We start from the raw sequence: 16,328 nt of genomic DNA on the forward strand, positions 1-16,328 counted from the left end.
CCACTTTGCCTAACGTACCTTTTAGTACCCTACGTCTTATTTTTTGTCAAATCTATTTTATTAGCATTTTATGTTAGTCACAAGACAGTGTAATATTCAGATAGGATAACAGGACAATCCAGGCACATCAGTGCTTTGTTAACAATTCACAGATCAGCTAGTTGTACAGTCCTGAGGTCCTGTTTACATTAACACATTCGGGCAGTGCGTGTGCTGTGCCCCGGTACATATATGTAGGATTGTGCCCCGGAGTCCTCTGGAGTGCTGCACGGCTTCCTGCCAGTCCAGTTGTGCACAATAACATAATCACTTAAGCATGAGGTGAATCCCACTACTGCGTGTTTACACATAGAGATGACAGTAAGCAAACCGTTAATGCAAACATTCAAACTTTCAAACTATTGCGGCACAACTACATCATGGTAATCAGTCCCCTCCGCCCCCGTCCCCCCCATCACCCGATGTCCCACCCCATGGGTGTCAATGTGTGCGAGCATGTACGCCTCTCTGTCGTGTGCGCCCGGATGCGGGCAGGCCCAGTGCAGCAACACGCCCTGACAGCAGAGGATCTCACGGCATATGCGACCATCCTGGGCAGCGGGTTATGCCACTCCAGCATCCTGTGCGTCCGCCTCCTCCGGCGGCCGCAGGGCGCTAAGCATGCGCTCCCACCTTTCTGCCATGGGTTCTTTCCGAAGCCCGGTTGTCTCCTCCCGCCGTATGGCTATCCATTCCGCCCGTGCCCATGCCTTAACGGAGGCTACCCACGCCTGCACTGCAGGCGGCTTGCGCGCCTTCCATCGCCTTGTTAGCAGGCGCTTAGCCACCACTAAACCCAGGTCTAGGAAATGGGACGAAGCCTTATCTTGCTGCCTCCTCCTGAATTGGTGCAGAAGGTACTCAGGCCAGTTGAGGGGAATGACGCGGCCTGTGCACGTCCAGAGTGCTTCGCCTATCTCACGCCAGTAGATGACCAGTCTGGGGCAGCTCCACAGAAGGTGAACCAGCCCCGCATCTAGCTCATCGCATCTAGGGCAGGCCGCGTCAGAGCGGTGAAAGTACCTATTAATTAACTCAGGTGTAAGGTAGGCTCGATGGACAATGAAAAGTTGTATCTGACGCATGCGCATGTTTCGGGGGGTACGTACCGGGCTTCTAAGGAGCCACTCCCACTCTTTATCGGTAAGCGCCCTGCCCATGTCTCGCTCCCACTTGCCTCTGAGCGGTGCCAGGCTCTCCTCCACCTCTGTGTGTGCTCGCAGCGATGCAGCGAACCAGCGGACCAAGTGTCTACCCCTCCCCATAACGTGTAGGTATTGCATTGTAAGATGCTGTGCAGGCTCCGCCGCCATATCCCCCCAACGGACCGCCATCTTTGCCACCAGTGAGCGGTGCATCAGAAATCCCCCAGGTGGCAATCCGTCTTCGGCTATCAGCGTGTCGTATGGCACCAGCTTTCCATCTCTGTACAGGTCCCCCAGCGTCTGAACATCGGCCGCTCCCCACTGTTCCAGCAAAGGGTGTGTGTTCGCCCCCCCGCTCCCAGGGGAACCTTCTAAGGGTATAGCAGGTGCATATGGGGCCACCTTTCGGGTAAGGAATAGGGTTCTGCGGAAGCATTTGTAGGCTACCGCTAGCAACAGCGGTTTGGGTTTCGCGGGCGGTGCCAGTGGGTGAAAGAGAGCAATTACGCGGCTTAAAGAGTATGGTGGTTCGGTCGAGGCAGTGTCCTCCCTACCCCTGTCTGCCAGCCAGCGCGCAATCCATTGTAGCTGCGCAGCCAGGTAATAGTGCTCAAAGCAAGGGACAGCTAATTCTCCTCTGTCTGTCGGTAAGAACAGCTTCGGCAGCCCCAACCGATGCCTAGACGTGCCCCAGATGAAGTCACGAAGGACCCTGTTAAGTTTATAAAAGAAGGAGGCCGGGACGGATAAAGGCAAGTTAACAAAGTAGTAGAGGAGCCGGGGAAGCATGACCATTTTGGTCAGTGCCACTCTACCCGAGATTGTTAGCGGGAGTGTGGACCAAAAGCTCATCTGGGACTTGAGCGCTGCCACCGCTCGCCCCAGGTTCCCATCAAAAAGGTCAGCTGGTTGGCGGTAGATCTGAATCCCCAGATATTTGAAGGAGTCAGCTCTCCATTGGACCCTTGTGTCTCTTAGGCGGAAATCTGGGTCTTCCACCACACCGTTGAATGCATACAAACAGGACTTAGCTACGTTTACCCGAAGTCCAGAGACTTCGGCAAACCTGTCCAGGAGTAGGGCCAGTTGCTCCGGTATATTGTGCACGTCCTTAATGAACACCAGCAGGTCATCAGCATATAACGAGACCTGGTGCACAGCATCTCCCAGGGTAATGCCCGCATTAAGGGTCTGCCGCAGTGCCGCCGCCAGTGGCTCTATGGCCAGCGCGAACAGTAGGGGTGACAGGGGGCAGCCCTGCCTGGTGCCCCTGCCCACCACCACCTCCTCCGAGATGTATGGGCCCAGTCTCACGCGCACCACCGGTCTTTTGTAGAGATCAACCATCTGCAGGAAGTCCACACCAAACCCGAAGCGCACCAGCACCTCAGCTAAGTATCCCCACTCCAGGCTATCAAAAGCCTTCTCCAGGTCGATCATGAGGCATCCTGCCCTCGGCCACTGCCCCACCGCCTCAGCAGCCACTCTGAAGAACCGTCTGAGGTTCAGAGACGTGGACCGCGCCGGTACAAATCCATTCTGGTCAGCGTACACCAGATGCAGGACCACTGGCGCCAGCCGCTCGGCTAGCAGCTTTGCTAAGATCTTGTAATCCACATTAAGCATTGCCAGCAGCCTGTACGAGCCCAGGTTCACTGGATCTCTGTCAGGTTTGGGCAGGGAGACCAGGAACGCCTCTCGCATGGAAGCGGGGAGTGGGCTCTCATCTATCGACGCGTTATATGTGCGCAAGAGTAAGGGAGCTAGGGTGTCCCTGTAGGCTTTATAGTATTCGGCCGGCGGGCTGTCAGGTCCCGGAGTCTTCCCTGTTGCTAGGGACTGGATCGCATCACCCACCTCCTCCAGCGCGAGGGGTGCGTCTAGAGCGTCGTGTTGGTCCTCGGGAACCAACGGTAAGGTGACCAGGTCCAGAAAACCTCCCAGCGCACCTACAGGACCAGTGCCCCGAGCCCGGTACAGCTGCGTGTAGTGCCCAACCAGGGCGCGGTGTATCTCGCGCTGCGTGTAGACCATCCGCCCCTCCAGCGTGCGCAAAGCTCCGATTGGGGTTCCCCGGCCCTCTTTTTGAATCAACCAGGCTAGCAGTCGTCCGGCTCTATCTGCCTTGGCATGCGTTATAGCTGTGTGCGCCGCGTAATTGTGGCACCTCAGCTGTTCCATAAGGGTTGGGTGCGTAACTCGCAGGTCACCAAGGGTGTGCGAACTCGGCCCCCTCCGCTCGCCCTCCGGTTCGTGCTGCAGTAGCTCGTTTTCCAAGCGTGTGAGGGAAGTGGACAGCCGCTTGCGAATATTCCATGAGGCCCCCATACAGTGCCCCCTTATGACCGATTTGTGTGCGTCCCATTCCACAGCCTCACTGCTTGCAGTCCCCTCATTAGTGTCAAAGTAGTTCAAGACCGCTGCACCAAACGATGAGCGAAACTCAGGGTCCTCCAGCGCAGCCGGCTGGAGCCTCCAAGTAGGCACAGGTGGTCGGTCCGCCTCCCACGTAAGTTGGAGCCGTAGGGGGTTGTGGTCAGAGTGTGTCCTCCCAAGATATTCCGACTCAGCAAGCAAGGGGAGCAGTGACTGTGAGCCAACTATCAGGTCTAGTCTGACATGGAGGTCGTGTACAGGGGAGTAGTACGAGTATACTTTGTCTCCGGGATGTTGTGGCCGCCACAGGTCCTGTATCCCCCAGTGCTCGAGCCAGCCTCTGAACGCCTGCGCAGTGGACATCGCGGTCGTAGTGCGGAGGGGGGGGAAAGAGCGGTCCAGTCCTACGTCTAACACCATGTTGAAATCCCCACCTATCAGCCAAGGGATGCTAGCATACGGGTCGAGGACCTGGTTTAGGGATTCTAAAAAGTAGGGCTGATTCGTGTTGTGGGCGTATAGGGAGCCCAGCAAGAGTTCCTGACCATTTAACCTTCCCCGCACCAGACAGTATCTACCCTCAGGGTCTACATGCACATCTTGACTCTTGAAGGGGACACCTGCTCTCACCCATATCAATGTGCCCTGCGCATGTGCTGAAAAGGTAGTGCCGTGTATTTGCCCCCGCCAGCGCCTACGCAATTTTCCTTGCTCAGTCTGTGTCATGTGTGTCTCCTGAAGGAGAGCAATCCCCACCCCGTGCCTCTGCAAGTAGGAGAAAACTGAGTAGCGCCGCGCCGGTGTGTGCATACCCCGGATGTTCCATGCCAAGATGTTAGTGCGTGTCATGTAGCTGTGTGAAACTTATCCACACCATGCCTTGAGAGGGACCCCGGGGGGGGGCTGCGGGCAGCGTCTAGCGGGGAAGTCAGTGTGGCGCATGTTAAACAAACAATGAAAAATAACTTTGTAACTAAAAGGGCGAATCCCCGAAGGGGCATACGTCCAAACTTTAACAGGATCCACCCTCAGTAGAGGTGTGAGGTCAGCTTGATGGTTGCCCAGGTGGGTGTGCCGCCAGTGGCCCGAAGGTGACAAGTATCAAATACTCCCATTGATCCCCCTATCTGGGGCCCTTAGAACATCTTGATACGTGTTCAGTACAATTGGCAAGGTGTGAGGTGGCGAGGCGGTGAGTTTTGCCCCCTAATATGGCTCTGCGCGTCAGGTGTCCAGCCATCCCTCCCAGCCAGCGCAACCTCCCGCAGTCTTGCCGCCCCAGCATTTCCGCGCTCTAGCCTTGCCCAGGTCACAAAGTATAGTAACCAGCCCCCGTAACATGTCCCAGTCAACACAGAAAGGATATATCAGACAGCCAGTGTGGCACAGCATAGCTTTAGAACATCTCAAGGCTGTCCTTGGCTACGCAATGTAGTCCGCCGTCTGCGGGGTCACTGCAGGCAGGTTAGCGTCTTCCGATATCACTGTGGATGGCGAGGATGACCCACTCGCAGTTAAGTCAGTCTGCTGCCTGTAGGCCGTGTCTTCATTAGCGTCTACTACTCCCAATGTTGCCACCGCCTCCAGAACTTCCTGTCGCTCCTGTCTCATCTTCTCCGGGCTGGGCGCCGTCAGCCCCGAGCCCTTGCTACGCCTGACTTCCCTCTTCCTCCTCCTTCTCCTGGGACGTTGCTCCTGCCATCCTCCTTCTTCCAGGCCTGCCGGCCTCGCCCCTGACCATTGCCCCGTCTCTTCGAGCCAGTCCCAGACATCCGACGGAGCCTCGAAGAAGCGCGTGCCCTCCCTAGTGACGACCCGCAGGCATGAGGGGAATAGCAAGGAGTAGGGTATTTCCAATTCCCGGAGCTGCTTCTTCACTGCAAGATAGGAGCCCCGCCGTTTCTGCACCGTCGTAGTGTAGTCCGGAAAAAGCATCACGCGGCTATTGCCCAGTCTAAGGTCACTGAGCTTCCTGGTCTCGCGGAGCACCGCGTCCCGGTCGCGGTAGTTAAGTAGCTTTAAGAGGAATGGGCGGGCCGGGTTCCCAGTCGCTGGGCCTGCGCCGGCACACGGTGCGCCCTCTCCACTACAAAGTGCGGGGATAGCGTTCCGTCAGGCATGAGCGACCGCAGCCAGTCCTCAACGTATCCCTCGGGGTCCTTTCCTTCTTCACCTTCCGGCAAGCCTACGACCCGGACGTTGTTGCGCCGAGAGCGCCCTTCTGCGTCATCCGCGCGGTCCTCCAGCGCGTGGACTCTGTCGACCAGGTCTTGCAGGGCCGAGGCATGGCTGTTCACCACAGGCTGCAGTTCCCGAACTGTTTGACGCTACTCTGCAACGGAATCCGACAGCTTGCGATGGTCCGCGTGAAGCAGCGTGAAGTCAGACGTGACTTTGTCCAGGCGCGCTTCTAGGGAGGTCTTGGTTTGTACCAACGTGGCGCCAATGCGCTCCACCGCCGCCAGAACAGTGTCCATCTTGGTCGCCAACGCGGCTACTGGCTCCGCGGCGGGTCGTCTCGGATCCTGCATGTGGTCTGCGCCGCTCACTTCTTGTTGCTTCGTTGCGTTCCTGTCCCTTAGCTTGCCCATCACTATCTGCTGTGCTGTAGGCATCAACACCCCTGCCTCCGTGCACAGGTTTGGCCTGGGTGGCAGTCTGCCCCGCTCAATGAAGCAATGCTGCGTGTCAGTCAGAGGAGCGAGGGAAGGATGGCGGCCCCGCCCGCTCCTCGCTGCCCAGTGCCGTGCCCTGAGCCGCTGGGTTCCAGTCGTCCGTCCGTGTTTGCCTTTTCTCAGGTGGGCCAGACGGGACCACCCTCCGTAGCACCCCCACTGCACTCGCCCAGGGGGTTCCCCCTTGGTCCGGTTCCCGCTGTCGAGTCAGCTCCGGTGTCTCACCTCGACAGTGCGTGTAGAGCGGCCCGCGTGCGCCAGGGGCAGGGCCTCCGCACACCAGCGACGATCCAGAACACGCCCAGGGCAAGACAGTTCCTCTGTTTGCGGGGTGCGCAGCCGGCCACTCCGCCTCCGCCCACAGCATTGGCCCACTACTTCCACGCTTCAGCCCCTGGCCTTAGATCAGGCACCCGTTGCCGCCACGGGCAGTGAGCTAGCCAGCGGTATTCCCAGTTCCTGCGACTCACTCCTCCGCGGCAATCACGCCCGCCTCACCCCGCACGAACACTAGTGCCTGGCAGTCAGTGCTCGCCAGGACAAGCCCCCAGGCCGCAGCTCATTACCAGTCCACAAGAGCCACTGCGCACCAGGCGGATGGGAGGGGAGCCGCCCCCTCAGTCTCCCGCCTGGAGGCGCCGCAAATGAAGAAATTTAGTCCCAATGACCGCTCGATCCAGGCGCTTGGCAATCAGTCCCCACCTCGCTCCGGCACATTCAGCGATCACGAGTTGCTGCACGGGGGGGGGGGGAGACTGTGGCAGCTTTCGGGGAACAGGCAGTCCAATTCAGCAGCAGGGGACTATTCCGACTCAGTGCTGGACTAAAATGGCGGCTGCAACCAGACGGCTCCCTGGCTGTTAGGGTGAACAATGTCCCAGAGTCACAGCCCCTGTCCCCTGTTGCCCCGTATGAGCTCTGCAGCTTGTTTGTGTCAGGTGGCAGCTTTCCCCCGGACTTGCAGGGCTCCGCGTGGTCAGGAGCAGCGCCCGCTTCAGGCCCCACAGATTGCAGCACCGGACAGCCGACCCACACCAGGGCAGAGCTCAAGTCCGCAGCTCACGGCAGCGTACCGCAGGCTTACCGCCTTCTCCAGTGCTCCTCCGGGTCCCACACTCGTCTGGGGAAGCCCTCTGCAGCCTGCCCCGTCGTCTTCGGCCACACCGCTTCGGGGGTCCGACCCGCCAGTCGCTGAATCTCCGCGTCTCTTTCCAAAGCTCTCTCCTGACCTCTGCCTCCGCTTGGCGCCTGCTGATGCCGCTTCCTGGCTTGCAGCCGCATCCAGCCGTTTCAGGGGTCCTTTACTCTCCCCCAGTCACATTCTCACCGGCCGTCCCACCATACAGGCACTGGCAGCGCTCGGCTGGGTCAGCGGCTCCACCAGCCCCCCTCCTTTCGCCGTCAGCAGCGGTTGGGTCCCGCTCCCGGTTTCGCGCCTTCCCGTCGCTGAGACGTCTCCTCCCGTTCTGCGCTGCCAGCGGCTCGTTCCTCACCGCGGATCTCGCTCGAGGGTCCCGTAGGGGAGTCCGCAGCCTCACCGCTCCGTGTTCAGGAGTAAGGAACACTGCAATGAGTCAATGTCAGGATAAGTTAGGGCCCGCCAGACGGAGCTCTAAAGAGTCGCGTCCGCCATGTTTGCCTGGCTGGCCTTAGTACCCTACGTCTTATTATGCCGTTTGTCTACTTCACCACTGTCTCTAGTTTGCATTTCTCTATACTTCTACTTCATCTTTTCAACTGTGTACCTCTGCAGTTTTCCATTTGTAGCTCTCTCTCTCGCTCTCTCTGTCTTCTTCCTACAATACCGTTCTCTCTACATCCCCACTCTGTGTACCCCACCACTCTCTTTACATTTCGTTATCTCTATCTCTGTCTACATATCTAACTCACTGCACAATCTAATCTATCACTCTACTTCCCTTTTTCGATCTGCGTCTTTCTATGTCTCCATATATGTGTTTCTTCCCGTCCCAGCATTCTCTTTTTCCTTATATATTTCCTTAGCTCACCTATCTCTCTACATCATCTCTGCTTCTACCTCTCTTATTCCTCTTCTTTACATATCGCTATGATACTCACATTACCTTACTGTTCTTTCTATTTTGTTTACTAACCAGAGTTGGAGATAACGACCTAGCCAGTGAAAGAATGGAGGGACAAGGCAGTGGAAGAGAATTAAACAGGAAATTATTATATTTCACCTGATATCACAGTGAAAATCTTCAAAGACGTGCTTTGATTTTCGCTATTGCAGAAAGATGGCCAATGGTGAAGAGGGGTTTATTTGTAATTACAAATATTCAGCAATGAAAGCTACCATCTCAAGCACTATGTGGATAGGTTTTGATAATATGCATTGGTCCACTAAGTATCCAGTAAGTCACCCTTATTCTTTCTTTCCTAAAGTGATAGGAATTGACTGGCTAAACAATGGTTTGTACTTAAAATATTCTTTTTTCATGCCAAAATATTTGGATTCATACGAAGAAGAAATGGCAATATCAATGCCTGTTCAGGCTTTATTTTAGTCTGATTTGGCTGGCAGGCGCTGGGCAGCTTCAGCTTTCGGCTGTTATTGCATGCGACTCTTTCTGAAAGGCTAACTTATTTTTCCGTGATGTTTGATATCATTGACGCTTGGCTTATATTAGTTGAAGATGAGCAAAATAATCACAGCTGTTCCGAACAGAGTCCCCTAAAATAGGTCTTGCCTGTGGGCCCAAAATAATTTAAGATGGCAATGAAAACAGAGGCCAGGGGGTTACTTCCTCAAGGCTCTAACCGCACCCTTTTCTGATCCAGCAAGGGGGATCTGGAGGGAAGGGGAGTGATAATTTTAGGATTTCCTTTCTACTTACTGATTTCCATGGCCATTCTTGCCACATGCGAGAGATAAAACAAGCTGGATTCTAAAATGCACTTTACCGGCACGATCTTATCCAAATGTCACGGCAAGAGGACAAAGCTAAAATGTAAGGGGCTCACAGGTGCTTCACTTGACTGCTGTTTCAGGCCACTTCTTCAACTCGTTATGTCCCAGCCATCTCCTGCCCTGCCTAGGAGGAAGGAGTTCTGGCCCAGACAAAGGACTTCAGTGGCCCAGGCAGAAGGCAGGCCACTTAGAGACACCCGACCCTTTGTTTTCTGAAACCCTGTCAACATGAAGAATCAAAGGGCCAGAGCACCAACTCCAGATGAAACATCTAATTCACCTTTCAACCACACTCCCGTCCTCTGAAGAATGACCAACGCAGGCTGACGTAAACCCTTCCAGGTTGGCTCTACAATAAATTTCTGTGACAATCAGAGTCCAGGACATTGTTAGTTGGGACAGAGTAAACTCACGTCATTGTCTAAGTAAGTATTCAAGGTCTTATTTACAAGCCCATTGCCCCGCCAGTGAGTAACTTTTGTTGAAGCACCTGAAGCGCAATAGGCTTCCCCATATTAACAAGGCCATGTAAAGTCACCCTGCATGACTTTTCATGGCATTGTAAATATGTTTCCCTTTCACGCATAACTCTGTGTGAAAGGGGTTCCATGGGTGTCGCTGTCTGTGTTCCCACACAACTTCCATGGAACTTGACACATTCCCAGATTTACAACATTTTGTAAACCTGGGAGCGCGTCAGAATGCTATGCCTTCCTTGGGGATGCGTAAGGAGCCGTAATGAGGAGAAATACTTCTATTTCGGATGTATGACGTTACAACGCATGCTTTTACCACGCATGCTGTTACAACGCAAGTATTACAAGGCAAACCTTTACAACGCATTACACTTGGGAGTGCTGGATAGTGAATAGTTTAATTTACTATTCCAACTCCAGTCCCCGTGGACACTAGGGAAGGTGTTGGATAGTAAATTAAAACTATTCCCTATCCTAGAGCGCCCCCCAGTGTAATGCGTTGTAAAGGTTTTCGTTGTAATACTTGCGTTGTAACAACACTGCGTGGTAAAAGTTTAGTTGTAAAGGATGTTTCCCTTCTATTTCTCCTCGTTTTTTCCTCTTTATATGGATGCTGCATTGTGCAATACACATAGAAATGAAAAATGGCTTTTCATAAGTGTTTTTTGTTCAAGAAGGTATCTCTTTCTGCACAAAAACAATCATCCCCCTCATTGAAGGCACCCTTGCAAAATGACGCAAGGGTGTCTGCGCTAGCGCACGGCTGCTGTTTGCCCGCTGGCACAGGCGAGAAGGACAGGAACGTATGTTGCAGATATGGTGCATTTATGCCCTTATATTTTGACGCACGGCAGCCCAGCAGGAAGGTCTACTACAGTGCGTCAAAATATTGTAAATGAGGCCCACAGCTTTCAAAGCTGTAGTCTTTCTAGCCATGGCCAATCTTACTGATTTCTGTAAGCTTTAAAAGTGTCAATTTATCACACATATTTGCAAAAATGTGTCCCAAAATATTAATCTAGCGTGTGTCATGCAAGACTGTGATCCTCAAACATGGCTCACTATTTTTGGGTGCCTGGGTTCATTTTTGATCCCAATTCGACCATGATGACATGACACCATTGAGGCCAACTAGTTACGAAGGTGATGGTGTCTCTCCCAGCGTGAGTGGTGAGAGGCTCTGTATTCTGTAACCCCCTGCTCTCACAGACATTTGAAACAACAGACACTGCATACCTGTGTAAATCCCCTGATCCAGGAGGTCCTGGAGGCACATGTACATGATCCGTAAACCTATATGGCTTCTTCCTGTTTTACTTGGCCTGGCGGTTCCATTGGCGATCTTCTGCACATTTGGGCATAGCTCGGCATATTGCAGTAGGTGCAGTGGTTTCTGGGGACTAGGGATTTGGGGCGAATTTTCCTTGGTTGGTTAGGACCCGAGACACCTTAACTGCGCTTTTTGTCTTCTCATAGCACCGACAATCATCTCTCTCTTGCACTTTAATATGGGAAAAAGTGATGCAACGGTACGTTACTATTCACTGCGAGGCTCAATCCTGTGCACTTCCCCAAATGGGGCCTTTTTTGGCTGTGTGCCTTCCCTTCGCTGTTCACTCAGTTTTGCCAAGAAGCATTCAGAGTAAATTTCTTTTTTCCTGCAAATTGCATCTCACTGGGGTGTGTGATCTAGAAAGCACAGGTCCGGCCCTCGAGGCACCATTACTTCTTAGCGTCGATTCTTTGCTGAAGAGGCTTTTGGGCTTGGTTTGCAGGATTGTGGAACATGGCTCCCGTGGGATGGTAGAGGAGGGGCCGAAGTAAGTCGCAGGTTGTAAAACTTGTGGACGAAGCTTGAGTTGCATGAACAACAACAAAAATTCCAGCTATGTGCTAGGTGGGAAAGTAAAAGAAGCAACATGGGGAAAGTTCATTTCCAGACAACTCTGCTGCCTTTTCCTTGTACCACTCGCCCATCCAGGCCCCACCCCACTCTCTTTCTCATTCATTCTCTCTCTCTCTCTCTTTCACACACGAATCTCTTTTTTTGCTCTTCCTACCTCTCTATTTCTCTCTACGCTACTCATGCGGCTTAACGGGCAAAGCGGCCGACTTTGAAGCTCGGAAAGCAGGTTCGAGTCTGGCGGGAGGCTGAAGGATCCCGGTATTCTGGTAAAATCACCAATTCTCCCCGTGCCTAAAAAGAAAAAGAATGTGTCCATCTGAAATGTAATTGCCTGCACGGTGTCCGTCTGGTGCTTATCTAAAGCGCTCTCATACCTTCGGGTCGAGTTCGCGCGATATAAAACTACAAAAAAAATTCCTGTCCCTATTCCCGTTCTCATTCTCTTTTCCTTCTTTTGCATATTTCCCTCTAACTTTAGTTACCCCTACTTTCTCTGTCACGCACTCTCTTCTTTACCCTTCTGTGACTGTCTATGTTCGCTTCTCGCACGTTATTCATCCCGTCTCTGTCACACTTTCTTCTCCGTGCTTAAGCTTACTCTGTGTATGTATCTCTCCATCCTCCCTCTCTCAATGCATTTTGTACTTTCTATTCCGCAGGTTCTGTTCACCTACTTTTCATTTATCGCTGTTTCTCGCCCCCAACTCAGTCCTTGTCTTTCTCTCGTTCTCACTTTTTCGACCTTTGCCTCCCACCCTCACCCTCCTGCCCCTCTCACTCTGTCCCGATGAAAGTTAGTGTGGGGAGGAAAGTCGTCTGCACGGCTTTATCAAGATGTGCTCAACTGTACTTGTATGAGTTTGTGGACAGCCTTGTGCTTTTTCCGCCCCACTGAGCTCGAAATTGAATTCAATTTGTGATCTTTATTCGATGATTAAAAATCATCATAAAAGTGCAAATATACATACATTTCTTTTTTAAAACAGACCATCAAATTAACCTGTATCCTGATAGGAGTACAGCAAGAAAGTCCCAATGAATTAAATAAAACATTATAATCCATTAAAACAATCACAGAAATCTCACAATTCCCCCCCCCCCCCTCTGGTTGCTCTTAAACGAACAGTTACTTTAATAAAATTGATGATGCAGCACAATGTAAGGGGGTCCGACGCCTGTTTTAAAAAAATCAGAGCCTCTTTAGCACATTTTATATTAGATTCAGAATATCTACCAAGAATCTACGTCTGGGTTCAGAATAAAATGAACATAACAATACAAAATGAAGGGAATCCTGCGGAGACCTATTGTCGCAGCCGCAGGTTCCCTTCTGCTCAATAGTAGATGAATACCCTAATGGTGATCCCAATAAATATGGTAAAAAATTGAGCCTAAAACGGGTCATTAAAAACCTTTCCTGTGCGTTGTGTAACAGATAGAGATAAGGTTCCATTCCCTCTGTAATCTTTACGAGGTTATATGCGCGCACCGTGATCTTAGCCCTTTCTTGTTCTGTTCTCTGTGCGACTTTGTGTGCAAAAAACGCTTTTTTAACAATTGTCTTATGCTGGAGGGTGATCGCTGACGGATCAATAAAAAGGTTCCCTAGGCCCAAATTTGCCAATACAGATTTTACGTAACTGAGCCACGGGATTCGCGACCATTTTTCTCTGCCCAAGCAGTCCTTCAGTATTTCCCTGCTTAGGCTCGCCTCCGGGTTTATCCAGGTTTTAAGCCAGGCTAAAATTGGCCTAACTTTTATCGAATCTTCAAGGTAGGGAATCCCTAGCTCCCTATGTGCTATTGCAGCTGGTAGATTGTGTGGGGCTTTCAGGACGGAGCGCAGATGTTTATTCTCCTCCCGCTGCAGTTGGCAAATATTTACAAAGCCCCACACCTCTGCCCCAAAAGTGACTTTAGAACAGCACATTGAGTTGTATAGGATCATCACCTGTTCGGGGCACCACCTCCCCAACCTTCGGCCATAACCAGCTATTGCCCCATTAGCCGCGTTCATCATACGGCAACGATCCTCTATCAGGGCATTACATTTTAGTGACTCATCAAATAGTAAGCCCAGATATGAGAATGATTTAACCTTCTCCATCTTGTGACTCCCTATCATGAAGGTACGTTTGTTAGAGGTTTTTTTTCCAGCACATAAGACATAGGATTTACCCAAATTAACAGAAAGGTCTAGTGAAACCATAAAAGAAACAAAACCATCAATTAAAATCTGTAAACTCTTTGGTGTGCGTCCGAGGAGGACCGCGTCATCTGCGTAGAGTAACACAGGAAGATGACGCGACCCTACTCGTGGACAGTCAGATCCCAACTGTAAGAGGCACGGTTGTTGATATAAAGGGAAAATAAAAAAGGTGCCAGGATGCAGCCTTGACGTACCCCACTTTTGCATTGGAAGGAATCAGTGCAGCCACCCTCAATATTATACCTAACTTGCGCTGAGGTATTACTGTGCAATTCCCTTAAAATGTTAATGAGGCCAACCTCTATCCCCATACAGGTCATCATATTCCAAAGCTTGCCTCTATTAACATGATCAAAAGCAGCTGCCAGATCCATGAACCCCATATAAAGGGATTCATCACTGGTCATAGTGTATTTAGCTGCTATCATGTAGAGGTTCAAGCATTGGTCACTCGTGGAGCGACCCATCCTAAAACCGTACTGTACGTCTGAGATAATATTATTTGCTTCTGTCCACTCAGACAACCGGTTTAATATCCCCTTCCCAGGATTTTGGCAGATACATCGATAAGGGAAATGGGGCGGTAACATTGTGGGTCATCCCTGTTACCCTTTTTAAAGATGGGGACAATGATAGCAGTTGACCAGGAGGGCGGTAAACCGAAGCAGATTGCAGTGTTAATGACTCTCGTCATTATAGGGGTCCATAGTTCCACCGAGCTAAGGAACAAATCAGGCGGGATTCCATCCGCGCCAGGGGCTTTGTTTTTAGACAGCCCCTCGATCCCAGCCTTGATTTCTTTTAAAGAAAAAACTACAAGCTAACCATGGTCAGTGTTCCATTTTTAGGTCTCGCCTGTCAATGCGCATGCGCATTGAGCAGAGCGAGACTATGGGGGCTTAAACAAAGCTTACCTACACTGGCGATTCACTGGCGATTTGATGAAGTGCATGTGCACTTTTAACTCAATGCGCAAGCGCAATTAGTTAAAATTGGCGTGCACAGCATCAAATCGTCAGCTTAGTGCCGCCAGCAGCTCTTGCCACTCCGCCCCCTGCTGCATCAAAGGCTTGGCACTGTGCCTCAGCCCAGCCATTCTCCTCCCCTAATTACCCCCTGCGGCATCAAAGGCTTTTTCACGGCCGGCCGGCCGTGCTTTCAGTTCACGGCCGGCCGGCCATGTCTCCTTTTCTTTTTTTCATTTTCATTAATTGAATGTCTTCCAGCAAGCTCTCCTCATCCGTAGCTTTAGGTGTGATGACAGCATTTCCTTATAAGATTACTGCTCTCTTGGGAATATATGAGGGCAGGAAGCCTTCTGAATTCGGCTGATCATTATCAGAGAGTGTTTTGGTGAAAATACGGGACTTTTCTTATGCGTGCTGCTACAAAAAGAGCTCCGCTCTCCTTAGCTACGGGAAAGCTGTTTGGCTTACTTCTGCTCGCTCAGCCAGCAATTGTGCCATGTGGTGTGTTTTTAGCTTTACTAGCTCATTGGTGTGTACTGGCTTGCCACTTTGCTGGAATAAAGTACCGGCCATAACGCTGAATACGACTTTCTTTTAATTAATTCACCAGTTTGCTGCCAAGTGAATTTGAGAGTAATAGTGGCAATCATGTTTGAAACTGCATAACGTGAGCGGAATAAGCTTGCAAGCCGCAATCACCCCACATCCACCACATCCACCACCACATCCACCACCACCTCCACATCCACCACCACCGCATCCACCACCACATCCACCACCACATCCACCCTCACCCTCACCCACCCTCAACCCCTCACCCTCAACCCCTCACTCACCCTCACTCTCACTCACCCTCACTCACCCTCAACCCCTCCCCCTCACCCTCACTCACCCTCACTCACCCTCACCCTCACTCACCCTCAACCCCTCACCCTCACTCACCCTCACCCTCACTCACCCTCAACCCCTCACCCTCACCCTCACTCACCCTCACCCTCACTCACCCTCAACCCCTCACTCACCCTCAACCCCTCACCCTCACCCTCACTCACCCTCACCCTCACTCACCCTCACTCACCCTCACCCTCACTCACCCTCACTCACCCTCACCCTCACTCACCCTCACCCTCACTCACCCTCACCCTCACTCACCCTCAACCCCTCACCCTCACTCACCCTCACTCACCCTCAACCCCTCACCCTCACTCACCCTCACCCACCCTCACCCTCACTCACCCTCAACCCCTCACCCTCACTCACCCTCAACCCCTCACCCTCACCCTCACTCACCCTCAACCACTCACCCTCAACCCCTCACTCACCCTCACTCTCACTCACCCTCACTCACCCTCAACCCCTCACCCTCACTCACCCTCACCCTCACTCACCCTCAACCCCTCACCCTCACTCACCCTCACCCTCACTCACCCTCAACCCCTTACCCTCACTCACCCTCACCCACCCTCAACCCCTCACCCTCACTCACCCCCTCACCCTCACTCACCCTCACCCTCACTCACCCTCAACCCCTCACCCTCAACCCCTCACCCTCACTCACCCTCAACCCCTCACCCTCACTCACCCTCAACCCCTCACCCTCAC

The 16,328-nt window shown here is 52.3% G+C and overlaps 1 protein-coding gene across 50 annotated transcripts in view; it reads right to left on the minus strand.

The window, feature by feature from the left end:
* Positions 1–16,328, minus strand: part of NFIX (nuclear factor I X) — a 5,476,577-nt gene that overhangs the window by 3,597,402 nt on the left and 1,862,847 nt on the right. The gene's annotated exons all lie outside the window — the stretch shown is intronic.

The sequence above is a fragment of the Lissotriton helveticus genome, chromosome 1_1 (genome assembly GCF_964261635.1).
Source record: "Lissotriton helveticus chromosome 1_1, aLisHel1.1, whole genome shotgun sequence".
NCBI lineage: Eukaryota > Metazoa > Chordata > Amphibia > Caudata > Salamandridae > Lissotriton > Lissotriton helveticus.